This window comes from Mobula birostris, chromosome 8 (genome assembly GCF_030028105.1).
Source record: "Mobula birostris isolate sMobBir1 chromosome 8, sMobBir1.hap1, whole genome shotgun sequence".
NCBI classification, from domain to species: domain Eukaryota; kingdom Metazoa; phylum Chordata; class Chondrichthyes; order Myliobatiformes; family Myliobatidae; genus Mobula; species Mobula birostris.
The window spans coordinates 59338716-59353760 of record NC_092377.1 but is presented as its reverse complement, the minus strand read 5'-3'; the positions used below and the strand labels follow the sequence as shown (position 1 = coordinate 59353760).

The following is a 15045-nucleotide window of genomic DNA, read 5'->3' as shown; positions in this document are numbered from 1 at the left end:
ATTTCTTATCCATGGTAAATGCTTTGATAAAATGATCAGTGAGCACATCCCATCCACTGATGTGACTATCACAAACTGACTGTGTCACATTGCAAATTCATATCTACCACCACATTGAAGTCTGCATGACAAGCCGCCGTGGCTTCTACGGTTTTGAGTCTATTTATTACTAGATTAATTGCTATAAACATATCCTCAAGCGAAATCACGTGGCAATTTGTCATCTTCAGATGGCTTTATGTTATTTATCTTAAGCATTATGTGAAAGTATTGTCATCCTCTGAGCTGCTTATTCCATCCATCAAATACAGGTATAACATTCCAGCAATATACAGTTCACACTGAAATGGCTTCCAGATTTGTGAAATATATAGTTCATAAAATTAGTTATAAAATTACAATGGACACGATCCAATATGCTTGAGGTTTGGCAGTTAAGAAAATGGTAATCACTTGGGGTTATTCTCATTAGAGTCAGCATTTACTCTGACAACATGTCACTTCTGAATTTAGCAATGACAAATATTCACAGGCTTGGCTTATTACCAGTGTCTGACAATCCTGACAAAGTGACTGTAGAACCAAAACTAGACAGGATGTGTATGAATATTGACAACCAACGCCGTCTGTTTACTTCTTTTCAGCATGAACTGATTTTGAGGAAAGCATAAAAACTAGTATCAGAAACAGCTATAGAGAACTAGAGTATCATAACCCAATGAGTCTCACCTGTCATTCCAGCATGCTTTCACACTCATCCCATTTTGTTCTGCTATAATCTTTACAAATTCTCACACTTGCCTACACACTAGGGACAATATACAGTAGAAAATCAAAGTACCAATGCACACATTTTTGGGAAAAAATGAAAGGCCAAAGGAAGCCCAGGCCAGACAGTGATACAGAGAGAGCAGGCACTCCATGCAGACAGCTGCGGAGTCAGAATTGAACCCATGTGTCTTGAACTTTGAGACAGCAGCTCTGCCAGATCCAGCACTCTATCCCAGAGAGACAGCAGCTCTACCAGATCCAGCACTCTACCCCAGAGAGACAACAGCTCTACCAGATCCAGCACTCTGCCCCACAGAGACAACAGCTCTATCAGATCCAGCACTCTACCCCAGAGAGACAGCAGTTCTCTCATATCCAGCACTCCACCCCAGAGAGACAGCAGCTCTATCAGATTCAGCACTCTACCCCAGAGAGGCAACAGTTCTACCAGATACCGGGCACTCTGCCCCATCCCAACTCTATGGCTCTCTTTAGAAAAGGAACGGGGAACAATCAAAGCAGGGCTTAGATGGTTGAGGCCAAATAAATTCTGGTATAAAACAATAAATAGCAATAAGATACTGTAGAGAAATAATCAACAAGTAGAAGTTGAGGTATGGAGTGAGCCAGCCTAAGTACATGGACTGTGGTGAAATAGATGCATACAATCACATCTGCCTCATCAGAAGAGAAATTAAAGAAGACTGGGAGAGCTAAACAGGAAGCAAGACACTAAGTTATCATAAAACAGTAAAAGGGTAAAATTTGCTACGGGTACATAAATAAAAGATGAAAATCAGGATAGAAATGGATGCACTCGGGATGAACAGAATACAGTCAAAAGCAGCTAAAGCTGAATGGCTGATATGTTAAATAATGATGTTGCTTTAGTTTTTCAAACTAAATTAAAGTAAAAATAACATTGAAAAGTAGGATAAGAATGTATATATAATAGACTGAAAAATATTAAAGGACAAATCCAAATAAATCAAATAAAAAAATAAAATCCCTGTTCCGGACAGATTGCACTATAAGTGAAGCTGAGAAGAGAGTACATTTAACTTACTGTAGAAATGTCAATAGTGCCAGATTACAGGCAGATATATAACATTACATCCGTATTGTCCAGGGAAGTACTAACCATTAAGTTAGTTGGAGGAAAGATAAAAAGGATCTCTATGAATTGGCAGAAAATTTACCTAAACACTAAAAAAGTAATCATTCTCTCCAACATTTTCAAGAGATGCCTAAAATAGTGCCTCCATATATACCTAACAATCACTAAAATTTTAACCAGCAGCAAACTTTCAGATCACGTTCCAAGAACAGCATTTAGATTATGAATAAAAATAGTGAAGAAAATTAGTCTTACCATTGATTCCTGGGGATTGTCACTGGTCCTTAAATTAACCTCAACTATTTCTTCCTATAGTCGTCCAGCTCAGATTATTACTTCTGGTAACAGGTTTTGAACTCCTTGCTTTTTTGTGGGGAAACTCTATTAAAAACTTATTGCGAGTTTAAGCAGTCGATATCTTTTTGACTTTCGTCATCAGCCATTAATATGAATCCTTCAAAAATATGATATTTGTAAGATGTTAATTTTTTATGAAGTCATACTGGATACTTCTGATATTTTCCTCTTGTCACTGTCACCAGCGTACCTGTCATCAAAGACATACAGTATATACAGAAAGGTGCCGGATAAAGGCCAGCTGCATCATGAAAGATCCCACCCAACCTGCTCATGGACTGTTTGTCCTGCTGCCACCAGGCAAGAGACTGTCCATATATATTTTATATAAGCTAATCCTATGTATTTATATTTATTGTTTTTATTGATTTCTTTATGCTTATTATGCTTTTTATATGCTGCATCAAATCCAGACAAACAATCGTTTTGTTCTCATTAACACTTATGTAGTGAAGAATTGCAATAAACAATCTTGAATCCTTGTAAAGATCTTTAATGATTTCCACAGGGACCTATCCTGTCACTGATGACAAACAAATTGGCCTTATTTTAAAAGTGACATCTAATCTCAACTTCAATTTAAACAAAACCTATTCCAGGATCCAAAGTGCTATTATACATGTGGACAAAGCATAGTTAGAGCTCCTTGAGAAACTATGGTGGATAGCACACAGTCCAGCTGTTCCACTGATTTTCAGATCATTCACTCTAAGATAATGTGTTGATTTATGTTGTTATGAACTTTATCATTAACTTTTGGCAGTTGAGCATCAATTTCAAATGAAAGCCAATGGGTAACATTAATTAATATTTCCATGATACTCAGCAAATACTTCATACTTGTCATTGAAAGAGCTTCAATGACCCAATGCACCCTTTAACAGTTTTCGCATAACAGTAAGAGATTTTCTATTACCTCTACGATTGTCTACAATCCCCTTTTCCATTATCTTTTCAGCCAATCTTATCCAATCTCCTTTGATTTCTGTTGTTCCTTTTACTTAACTGTTCAGTTGAATGTCATGCGCCTTTCACTGTTTTCCTTCACATCTCAGCTACCTTAGATAAATGTCATGCAGTATGAGGACAGGGTCAGAGTTAAAAGATAAGGAATAAAAGCCAGAACATAATTAGCATGAAACTGACAAGAAGGAACAGCCAAATAGAAAGATACTTAAAGATATTACATATGCAATACTAGACCTTTTCTCTCTTCCTTACACCTGTGAAATTGATTTCTCAGGCACACACTACAGGAAAATGTATTTACTCCAGAAAGGTTTGCTATGCCTCTACTTTACTTGCTTCATATAAATCCCACTACCTCAGCATATTTCCAAATACGCTTTAGCTCACTTCTGATTAGTAGTTCGACATGATTACCTCAAGTAAAATAATTCTTGTCAAATTTGCAACCTAAGTGTTAATCTATTTTTTTCAGCATTAGCAAAATTTCTACATTAATTTAGTCAATTCTACCCATAATCTTGAAACCTTCTGCTAAGTCAGCTCTAGATACCAATTCTAACACAAGAGAACACACTTCAGGTCTTTTCCCACAATGTGTTATGTGCTCCTTGTTGCATTACTAACAGGGCAACAAAATGGTCACTCCAAACATTCAGCTTTAAGGTGAGTGCCCAGCTGTAACCCTCTCCTCAGTTTCTCAAGGAGTCAATGCAATTAAAATAATCTAGCTAATGCTTTGCATGTTCACATTCCAAATCCAAAGTTTTAACATGTTTATGCTTCAGAAATAAAATTCATAACAGTCAGAGACTTTAGCAAGTCTCACAGTTTGACTAATTTAACTAATAAAAGGAAGATGAGGTTAAGTTGTGTGGCCATATTGGAGTGGATATTGTGAGACAGGGCCAATGTTAGAGTGGGGAACTGAGGCATTGACTCAAGAGTCAATGGAGAGTCAGTAAGGACCACGTAAATTTTCCATGTTCCTTTTAATCCAAGAACTTTGACTTAAAATGAGAGTTAGGGCAGTGGAGTGCTCCTCCTGCAAGATGTAGGAATTCAGGGAAGCTTAGGGTCTCCCTGATGATTACATCTGTAGGAAGTACACCCAACTGCTTCTCCTGACAAGCTGGTTAAAGAAAATTGAGGCGCAGTTGGATGTACTCAGGATAATCTGGTATTCTAAGGATATCACAGATGAGAGCTTTAGTGAGCTGGTTGCACCAGAGGTACAGACTATAGATCGATGGGTGACCACCAGGAGAAGTAAGAGGAGTAGGCAGACAGTGGAGGGTTTCTCTGTAGCCATTCCCTTCAGTAACAGTTATACTCCTTTGGATAATGTTGGCAGATCAGACTTTTCAGAGTAGCTGGATTAGTGGCAACATGCCCAGCTCGGAGGCAAGGGAGGGAACAGTGAAATCAGACAGGGCAAGCATTAAGGGGTGTGGACTGGTATGTGTGTAGCTCCAGGACAGTGAGTTGTCTCTTCTCACAATGGTTAAAGGATATTCTGAGGGGGGAGTGCAGGCAGCCAGAGGTCAGGATCCATATCGGTACCAATAAAACAGGCAGGAGCAGGAATGAGGTCCTGCAAAGTGATTCTGGGGAGCTAGGTAGAAAGTTAAAAAATACAGGACTTACAGGTTTCCATATCCCGGTGAGGTGAGAAATAAATACATAGTATAGTTCAATAGGTGGCTAATAACCTGGTGAAGGAGGGAGGGCTTCACCTGCATAATCATTAGGCTCTCTCCCAGGGCAGGTGGCACCTGTACAGACAAGATGTTGTGTTAATTGGCTTGCATCAAACCAGCAACATATGTAAGTTATTTACACAATTGTGACTGAGTTCAAGACAGCAGACCAGACTGATGTTGATATTTAGCATATCAAACACAGTCATAGGTATGGGCAATCAATAGCTTTTGTGTGCTCAGAGACAGCCCTGACAACATTAATTAAACGCACGCGAGGTCATTACGCACGCATCATCCGTGTCAACACGGGATGAAGATCAACTCCTCAAGCTTGCAAATGACGACGGGCTGAAAAGTATGTTTGACATAACATCTCTGCCGGCATTCTGGATCAAAGTCAAAGCTAAATATCCTGAGATAGCCACGAAAGCACTGAAAACATTGCTTCCATTTCCAACATATCTCTGCCAAGCGGGGTTTTCTGCAATGAATGCAACGAAAACTAAATTGCGGAATAGACTAGACATAAGAACCCCCTTCGAGTATCGCTGTCTCCCATCACCCCTCGATAGGACCGTCTTGTTGCAGGGAAACAAGCCCAGGGCTCCCACTGATTCAGTGATATTGGTGTGTTGCAATAATTTTATATGTTCATACGAGGAAAATATGTGCTGTGTGTTTAATATTAAGTTTGTTAGATAAACCCTTTTAAAACAAAATTGAGTATATTAGCCACTTATAAGTGACTTATAGTTGACTTATCACCTATATTCCAGTCGTGATTAACACTCCCACCCCTAGGGTTGCAAACTGTCCCATATTAGCCGGGACATCCCGTATATTGGGCTAAATTGGTTTCTCCCATACAGAACTGCCCTTGTCCTGTATTTCCCCCGCTAAGGTAGAGCATTCCTATGAAACCATTTGTGCCAAAATGGCGTAAAGCGAAGGAGCAATGACCATTAATTCATACGGGAAAAATTTTTGAGCGTTCCCAGACCCAAAAAATAACCTACCAAGTCATACCAAATAACACATAAAACCTGAAATAACACTAACATATAGTAAAAGCAGGAATGATATGATAAATACACAGCCTATATAAAGTAGAAATAATGTATATACAATGTAGTTTTACTGAACAGAATCGCCAAAAACAATTTGTAGAAAAAAATCAGCACCTACACGCATGCGCACACAAGTGCCCGCGCAAGGCTTCATGGTCATGGTAGTCTTTCTCGTGGTAAACACAAGTGTCCCGTATTTGACGGTTACTCTTGTCCGTTGGCAACTCTACCTCCCACCGCCCCCACCGGGTCGGCCGGTCCACAAGAATATTGTCAATATTAAACCGGTCCGTGGTGCAAAAAAGGTTGGGGACCCCTGCTTTTAGCCATCTGTATGAATTACTTTGTGACAAAGGAGCTTGAATATTCAAAGGCATCTGTCACTGTAGATATGCAATTCAAAGGAAGCATTGTCAATCCAAAATATTGAAGGAAAAGATGTCATTGTAACTATAAGGTTTAAACTTGAGTGGCAGGGGCATAGTAACCACAGCAGCAGGGTAACAGGTGGAAGGGTTAAGGAAAAAAAAATAGTGTGACAAGTAAGATTGAAAGGAAGGACAGCAAGGACACTTAAATAAGAAATCAGGAAGACTAAAAGAAGGCCTGAAGTTGCTCTAGCAGACATGGTGAAGGAGAATCCTAAGGGATTCTACTGGCACGTTAAGAGCAAAAAGGATTGTTAGGGACAAAATTGGTCCTCTGGCAGACCAGGATGTTATTCTGTGTGTGGAGCCAAAACAAATGGGGTAGATCTTTAATACATTCTTTGCATCTGTACTTACTTGGGAGAGAGGTACAGAGTCCATAGAAGTGAAGCAAAGAGGCATCAACTTCATAGACCCTGTACAGATTACAGAGGAGTAGCTGTTTGCTGGCCTGAGGCAAATCAGGGTGGATAAATCCCCAGGGCCTGGCAAGGTGTTCCCTTCCACCCTACGGGAGGGCAAGTGCATAAATTGCCAGGGCCCTAGCAGAGATACTTAAAACATCCTCCGGACAGAATAGGTACCAGAGGATTGATGGATAGCCAACGCTATTCCGTTGTTTAAAATAAGTTCTAAACAGAAACCAGGAAATTGTAGACCTGTGAGTCTGACTTCAGTTTTTGGAAAGTTATTGCAAAGTATTCTAAGGGTCCGGATTCAAGTGTTTGGACAGACATGGGCTGATTAGGATAGTCAGCATGGCTATGAGCAAAGTAGGTAATGTCTAGCCAACCTTATAGAGTCTTTTGAAGAAGTTACTGGGAAAGTGAGATGGCAAGGCAGTGGATGTTATCTACATGGACTTCAGTAAGGCATTTTACAAGGTCCCAGATGTGAGACTGGTCAAGAAGGTTCCATTGCTAGGCATTTAGGATGAGGTAGTAAATTGGATTAGACATTAGCTTTGTGGGAGAAGCCAGAGTGGTAATAGAAGTTTGCTTTGATTGGAGGCCTATAACTAGATGATAATGTGGTTAACCGGATCAGCAAATTTATGGTTGACACCAAGATTGGGGGTGTAGTAGACAGTAAGGAAGGCCATCATGGTTTGCAGAGAAATCTGCATCGGCTGGAAAAATGGGCTGCAAAATAGCAGATGGAATTTAATGCAGACAAGTGCAAGGTTTTGCAGCTTGATAGGACCAACCAGGGTAGGTCTTCTGCAGTGAACAGTAGGGCACTGCGAAGTGTGGTCAAACAAAGGAGTCTGGGAATACAGGCCCATAATTCTTTGAAAGTGGCGTCATAGGTAGTTAGGGTCGTAAGGAAATCTTTTGGCATATTGGTCTTCATAAATCAATGTATTGAGTACAGGAGATGGGATGTTATGTTGAAGTTGTGTAAGATGTTGGTGAGGCCTAGTTTGGAATATTGTGTACAGTTCTGGTTGCCTACCTGCAGGAAAGATGTAAAGAAGACTGAAAGAGTGCAGAGAAAATTTACAAGGACGTTGCCAGGTCCAGAAGACTTGAGTTATGAGGACAGATTCAATAGGCTAGGACTGTATTCTTTAGAATGCAGAAGATTGAGAGAAGATTTGATAGAGGTATACAAAATTATGAGGGGTATAGATAGGGTAAAAGCAAACAGGCTTTTCCCACTGAGTTTGGGTGGGACTACCTCCAGAGATCATGTGCTAAAGGTGAAAGGTGAAAAATTTACCAGAAGATGAAGTGAAACTTCTTCACTCAGAGGTTTGTAGAGTGTGGAATAAGCTGCTAGCGCAAGTGGTGTGTGTGAGCTTGATTTCAACATTTAAGAGAAGTTTGGACAGGTACGTGGATGGTAGGGATATGGAGGGCTGTGGTCCAGGTGCAGGTCATTGGGGATGGGCCAAAGGGCCTGTTTCTGAGCTGTACTTCTCTATGACTCTAATACTGTCTTGACATTGTAATCTTGTTCTAGTTACTTAATAAAGTACAATTGCTTCTCTATGACAGCAAGCGAAAGGATATTAAATATGGTGGGACTGATGGGCTAAAATGTGTTTATTTCAATGTCAGGAGTGCTATGGGGTAAACAGCCTGGATCAGTACTTTGAATTATGATTCTGTTGCTATTACTGAGACCTGGTTGTGTGAAGGACAGGATTACAAGCTCATTGTCCCCGGGTTTTATTTTTTTCGATGTGATAGAGAGGGTGTGAAAGAGGTGGAGTGATTACACTACTGATAAGGAAGAACATCACAGAAGTACTCAGAAGACATATGGGGTGGTTTAACCACAGAGGCAATTTGGGTGGAGCTCAGAAAAGGGATAGACGCAATTACACTGACGGGGTTAAACTACACTCCCCCACCAGCCATCAAGTGGTGGAGGAATAGATACATAGCCAGATTGTGGAAAGGTACTGAAACAACATGGTTATAATAAACAGGATTGTCTTTAACTTCCCCAGTATTAACAAGAACTTCCTTAACATAAGTGACATAGAAGGGGTGGGATGTCTTCAGTACATCTAAGAGGGATTCTTGAAACAGCATGTGGAGAATCCAACTAGAGGAGAAAACATAGTGGACCTTGTTTTGGGAAGTAAGCCAGGCCAGGTGACAAACCAAATAGTGAGTGAACATTTTGAGAGCAGTGACCACAACTCATTATGTTTTAAAATCCTTATGAATAAGGATAAAAGTGGACATTGCAGAAAAGCACTAAATTAGGAGAGGGCAAAGTATGACACGATAAGAAAGGAGATAAGGGGCTTTGATTGGGAACTGCTGCTGTCAGACAAGTCCACATCTAACATGTGGGAGTTGTTTAAAGGCCATCTGATCAGTGTTCAGGATTAGCAAGTTCCAGTAAGATATAAGGAAAAGGATGGCAGAGGGAACCCTGGATCACCCAAGGGGACCTAAATTTAGTCAGGAGGAAGAAGGAAGCATATGTAAGGTTTTGGAAGCTGACTGGGCTCTTGTGAGATATAAAAGTAGCAGTAAGTTGCTAAAGCAGGTGATTAGGAAGGCCAAAAGGGCCCATGAAATGTTCTCAGCAAGCACAGTCAAAGATAATTCCAAGGCGTTTTATGCTCTTATGAAGAAAAAGGATGATTAAGGGTAGGTCTATTCATAGATAAAGGAGGAATTTTGTGCTTGGAGTCAGAGCAAGTGGCTGAGGTACTAAATGAGTGTATTGCATTGGTATTTACTGAAGAGAAGGAATTGGACGACAGTGAAAACAGAGTGGAGCCTGCAAATATACTGGGACATTTTTGAGTTTAAGGAAAAGGTAGTACTAGGTTTACTTTTCAGATGGCCCAACACTAACATGGATCATTAAGGTGGATAAGAGCCTGATGGCATATATTCCAGAATATTGAAAGAAGCAAGGAGATGATCAAGTTTTCAGATGACACCAAGATCGGTGGGTTGTAGACAGTGTAAAGGATTACCAAAGAACACAGTGGGATATACACTCAGAGGCCGTTAGTTAGGTACAGCTGGACACTTGCTCGTTAATGAAAATATCTAATCAGGTAATCATGTGACAACTCAATGCATAGAATCATCCAGATATTGTCAAGACATTCAGTTGCTGCACAGACCAAACATCAGAATGAGACAAAATGTGATCTCAATGACTTTGACTGTGGTTTGTTTGCTGGTGCCAGGTGGGGTGTTTTGAGTATTTCAGAAATTGCTAAACTGCTGGGATTCTTACACAGAACAAAATATTCGAAGTACATTTAATATCAAAGTACACCATATTCAACCTTGAGATTCCCCTTCTTGGAGCCACATACAAAACAAGGAAAGAAACACAAAGGAATCCACGAAATACCCCACACCATAATGACCACCAAACATCCAACTTGTAGAAAAAAAGAACAAAATGCAAACAAATAAAAAGTAAACAAACAGTCTGTACAATTTACAGAGGAGGGTGCAAAAAAGTAAAATAAAAACATCCTGTGTGCTGCAGTTTGGTGCATAAAAATGCCTTGTTAATGAGGTCAGAGGAGAATGGTCAGACTGGTTCAAGCTGACAGTAACTCAAATAACCACATGTTACAATGCTAATGTGCAGAAGTACATCTCTGAATGCACAACTTGTCAAACCTTGATAGACCACAGCAGCAAAAGACCATGAACATACAATCAGCGGCCTTTTTATTATGTGTAGAAGGTACTTAATAAAGTGGCTACTGTGTGTACATTGGTTACATGCATGCACAGGTAAGTGGCAAATGGAGTTTAGTCTAGACAAGTATGAGGTGTGTCAGTTTGGAAGGTCAAATGAGGGGAGAGAGTATACATTTAATGTTAAGTTTCTTTATAGTACTTAGGTACAGAGGACTGTGATGATCCAGGTACATCGTACACTGAAAGTAGCTACACAAGTGGATAAGGTGGCAGAGAAGATGTGTGGCATTCTTGCTTTGAGTGGTTGGGGGTACTGAGTATAAGAGTGAGTGAGTGATGCTGCAGATATATAAAATTTTAGTCAGACCACATGGAATATTATATGTAGTTCTGGTCACCCCTTTTAGAAAGAATGTGGAGGTTGTACAAAGGATGTAGAAGAGATTTACCTGGATGCCCCCTGGATTCGAGGATATGAGCTATGTATAAGGAAAAGTTGTACAAACTTGGGTTGTTCTCTCTAGGTGTAAGGGGCTAAGGGGAGACCTGACAGAGCATTCTAAAATAATGAGAGGCATTGAAAGTACAGAGGACTGTGATGATCCAGGTACATCGTACACTGAAAGTAGCTACACAAGTGGATAAGGTGGCAGAGAAGATGTGTGGCATTCTTGCTTTGAGTGGTTGGGGGTACTGAGTATAAGAGTGAGTGAGTGATGCTGCAGATATATAAAATTTTAGTCAGACCACATGGAATATTATATGTAGCTCTGGTCACCCCTTTTAGAAAGAATGTGGAGGTTGTACAAAGGATGTAGAAGAGATTTACCTGGATGCCCCCTGGATTCGAGGATATGAGCTATGTATAAGGAAAAGTTGTACAAACTTGGGTTGCTCTCTCTAGGTGTAAGGGGCTAAGGGGAGACCTGACAGAGCATTCTAAAATAATGAGAGGCATTGAAAGTGTCAACAATCACAATCTTTACAGAAGAGAACGTGCTTTTAAAGTTAGAAGAGGGAAATATAAGTACAACATGAGAGGCAATTTTTTATGCAAAGTGTAGACAGTGCATGAAACAGATTACCAGAGATAGTACTGGAAGCAGGCAGTTTGTTGGAGTTTAAGAGTATTTTATATAGACACTTGAAGAGAATGGAGGGAGAAGTATGATACACAGGAGGAGGAGATTTAATATAAATTGGCATCAAAAAATGTGATGGCTATTCGCTTCCTGAGCCATGGGACCTCTTGTTTTTTGCCAAACTTAGTTTTCTGAACTTAGCGGCTGCTACATCTAAGTTAAACTTCCAACTATATTTTTTGCTTAGCTTCTGGTCATAAATAGGAGCTAGTCTTCAGTTTTTAATGTAAATGGAAAGCAGTAATCAGCTTGAAGTTGAAAAGCACATCTTTGCAAACGTGCATTGTATAGAGCAACAGATTTGCTGGCTCATAGCACGAGGCTAATTGCTGAAGAGGTATAGTATAAGACAATGGGTTATTTAATTTGGTTTGTTTTAAATAGACATTGTTGGCTAAGATGCTTAGTTCAAGGAAGCTTTCAGACCAGATGAAGACAATCACTTAGCATATCAATAGGTGATCTATCAAAAAGTTGGAAGGTTTATGGACGCAAGGAAGTTAGCTTCAAAGCATTGATTGTAGGTACGTGGGATCTGTATCTCCAAGAAGCTTTTAGACTGTTTGTGTAAAAAGGGTATCTGAGGAAATACCATATCTGTGTGAAGTCACCTAAGTGGCAGAAAAACCATGCACTTGTAGGAAGCAGTTCCAGCTTTTTTAGGAATAGGGTAAGAAACAACAAGAAGCATGAAAGAAACATGGGGTGAACTAGAGTCCATTCCTCTGCTTTCAATTTCTCTCATGGACGACTGCTTTGTCTGTATTGTTGGTATGCCTTTTTAGCTTGTAGGAAATATACCTGTGTATTGTATCTGTCCTTTGTGTTTTAGAAATGGTTTGTAATTTGGAATTCTTTTAGAAGACAGAAATCCTCTGTGATAAATGTGTTTTAATAATGTTGTTTGGATTTAAATGAAAATAAAAGAACTGTGTTTTAAATTCTGTTAGCTGGAAGTATCTTCTCCTTGGTAGGAAGGTGAGACCTACTGCTCAAATAGCAGGTATTAGCAGTTAACCATGTTGTGGAGAACAAACCGGGAACTAAACTTGTCTTTGAAGTAGTTACAGTATAACCTCCCTTTAGTGAGGTTATATAACGTGTCTAGTTATATTGGATAGGCCCTAAGTGCTTTGTTTGAGTTTCAAACTTTGCAGTCAGCAACCCAATACCATCACAGATCGGCACAACATTGTGGACCAAATGGCCTGTCTAGTGTTGTACTGTTCTATATCAAGTTCATCAAATTATTTCTATTTCAGTAAATACAAAGAGAAGTAAAATACAATTTACACAATGATAGATTTGATCATATATCCTTTACAATTAAAACTGGAGCTTCAGATAATAAATCAGGAATCATAACCTGTATCAATATTGTCTAATTGGTTTCACTTTGCAATTTCACACAAAGCATATCTCAAATGATAATATGAATACTAAGCTACTAAATCATATCCAATAACAGCCTTGTATTTAGCTTGAGGAAAGAGAGAGGTTCGTGTTTTTGAACTTCAATCTTCTGGATGTTGTATTTTCCATGCCTATATAATCCATTGTGTCTGGGCAGAAGCTCAGGCAAACTAGTTTTGGGGTTAATCTTAGCCAGGTGATATGTGGAGGGAATTGGAATTGAAAGTAAAAACTATATTAGCTGGTGTCTTAACTCCCAGATCTCATTAAAGGAGATCCACTACTTCATCTACATGTAAACCTGCAGATCAAATTGATTGGACCAAGCAGATATGAATTAGTTCTCTTATTTAACTCTTCATCTCCTCTAGTTTTTACATTGAATAACCCTCCCGTAATTCAATTTGAAAGGAAACAGAGCTTATATATGTAACAAACCACACACAATGCTGGAGGAGCTCAGCAAATCAGGCATCATCTATAAACAGTTGACATTTCAAGCCAAGACCCTTCATATGTTGCTTGAGATTTCCAGTTGTGTTTATCCCTTGTGTTCATATACTGTATGTAACATCCTTACCAGAACATCCCAAGAGAACTTTACACTTCTTGATATGCCATTCCTGTTGTAATATACAAACATTTGTATAAACACGGCAAGCCGATTTGCAAACTGCTAGCTCCCATACTCTACCTTCTACTTTTAGAGCTGTAAAGTGAAAAATACATATTAATTGTTCTCCTTCGGACTAGTGCCAAAATATCTTTCACATCCATCTGAGAGGACAGACCCAGGTTTAATATCTTATTCACCCCACCCCTCATAAAAGAGGACCCAGTAGTCTTAATGGTGAATAGGAGGTAGCTGGTTCTAAAACACTGACTATGGGTACATTCTCCCCAGTAGTCAGTGATAGTAATGAGAAGATGGTAACAGTCTTTAATGATGCATGCCACCTTCTTGGGGCACTGCCTCTTGAAGACGTTCTTGATTGTGGGGAGAGTTTTGCCTGTGATGGAGCTACAACTCTTTAAACTCTTGCAATCCTGGGCACTGGAGCCTTTATTCTGGGCTATGATGCAACCAGTCCGAATGCTCTCCACCACGCAGTTGCAAAACTTTGAAAGATTTTTTTTGTGACATACCAAATCTATTCAAGCTCCTAATGATGCAAAACCATCAGTGTGCTTTCTTCATGATTGCATCATTGTGTTAGGCCTCACAAAGAACTGCTAAGATGTGGACATCCAGGAACTCAAAGTTTCTCAGCCTTTCCATCGCTGAGGACTGGTGTACCTAACTTACTCTTTCTGAAGTCTACAATCACTGCTTGGTCTTGCTGATGTTGAGTGTGTCATAAGGCGGTGGCTGGGAATGGACCCAAGCGCAAGACACAGACACTGAAGTACTAGGGACAGGACTAGGATTCAGGCTGATGGCAAGGACATGGACACAAAAACCAGGAACCTGGAACAGGACTGGACAAGAGAGCTAGGAGCCCAGGCTTGGACTCCGAGCCAGAGACTGGACAAGGACCCAGTACCTGGGTCTTGCCTCTTGCTCGGACCCCTGAACTAGGCAAGGATGAGGCTTGGCAGGCAGACAGGACGAGGCTGGAGTCTTCAGGCTTGAGGCTAGAGGCAAGGCTGGAGTCTTCAGGCTTGAGGCTAGAGGCAAGGCTGGAGTCTTCAGGCTTGAGGCTAGAGGCAAGGCTGGAGTCTTCAGGCTTGAGGCTAGAGACTTGGCTTGGCAAGAGGCTAGAGACTTGGCTTGGCTTGGCAAGAGGCTAGAGTCTTGGCTTGGCTTGGCAAGAGGCTAGAGTCTTGGCTTGGCTTGGCAAGAGGCTAGAGGCTAGAATCTTGGCTTGGCTTGGCAAGAGGCTAGAGGCTAGAGACTTGGCAAGAGGCTAGAGGCTAGAGACTTGGATTGGCTTGGCAAGAG

At 40.3% G+C, this 15045-nt stretch overlaps 1 protein-coding gene across 1 annotated transcript in view; it reads right to left on the bottom strand.

The window, feature by feature from the left end:
* Positions 1-15045, bottom strand: part of ccdc85a (coiled-coil domain containing 85A) — a 513251-nt gene that overhangs the window by 163710 nt on the left and 334496 nt on the right. The gene's annotated exons all lie outside the window — the stretch shown is intronic.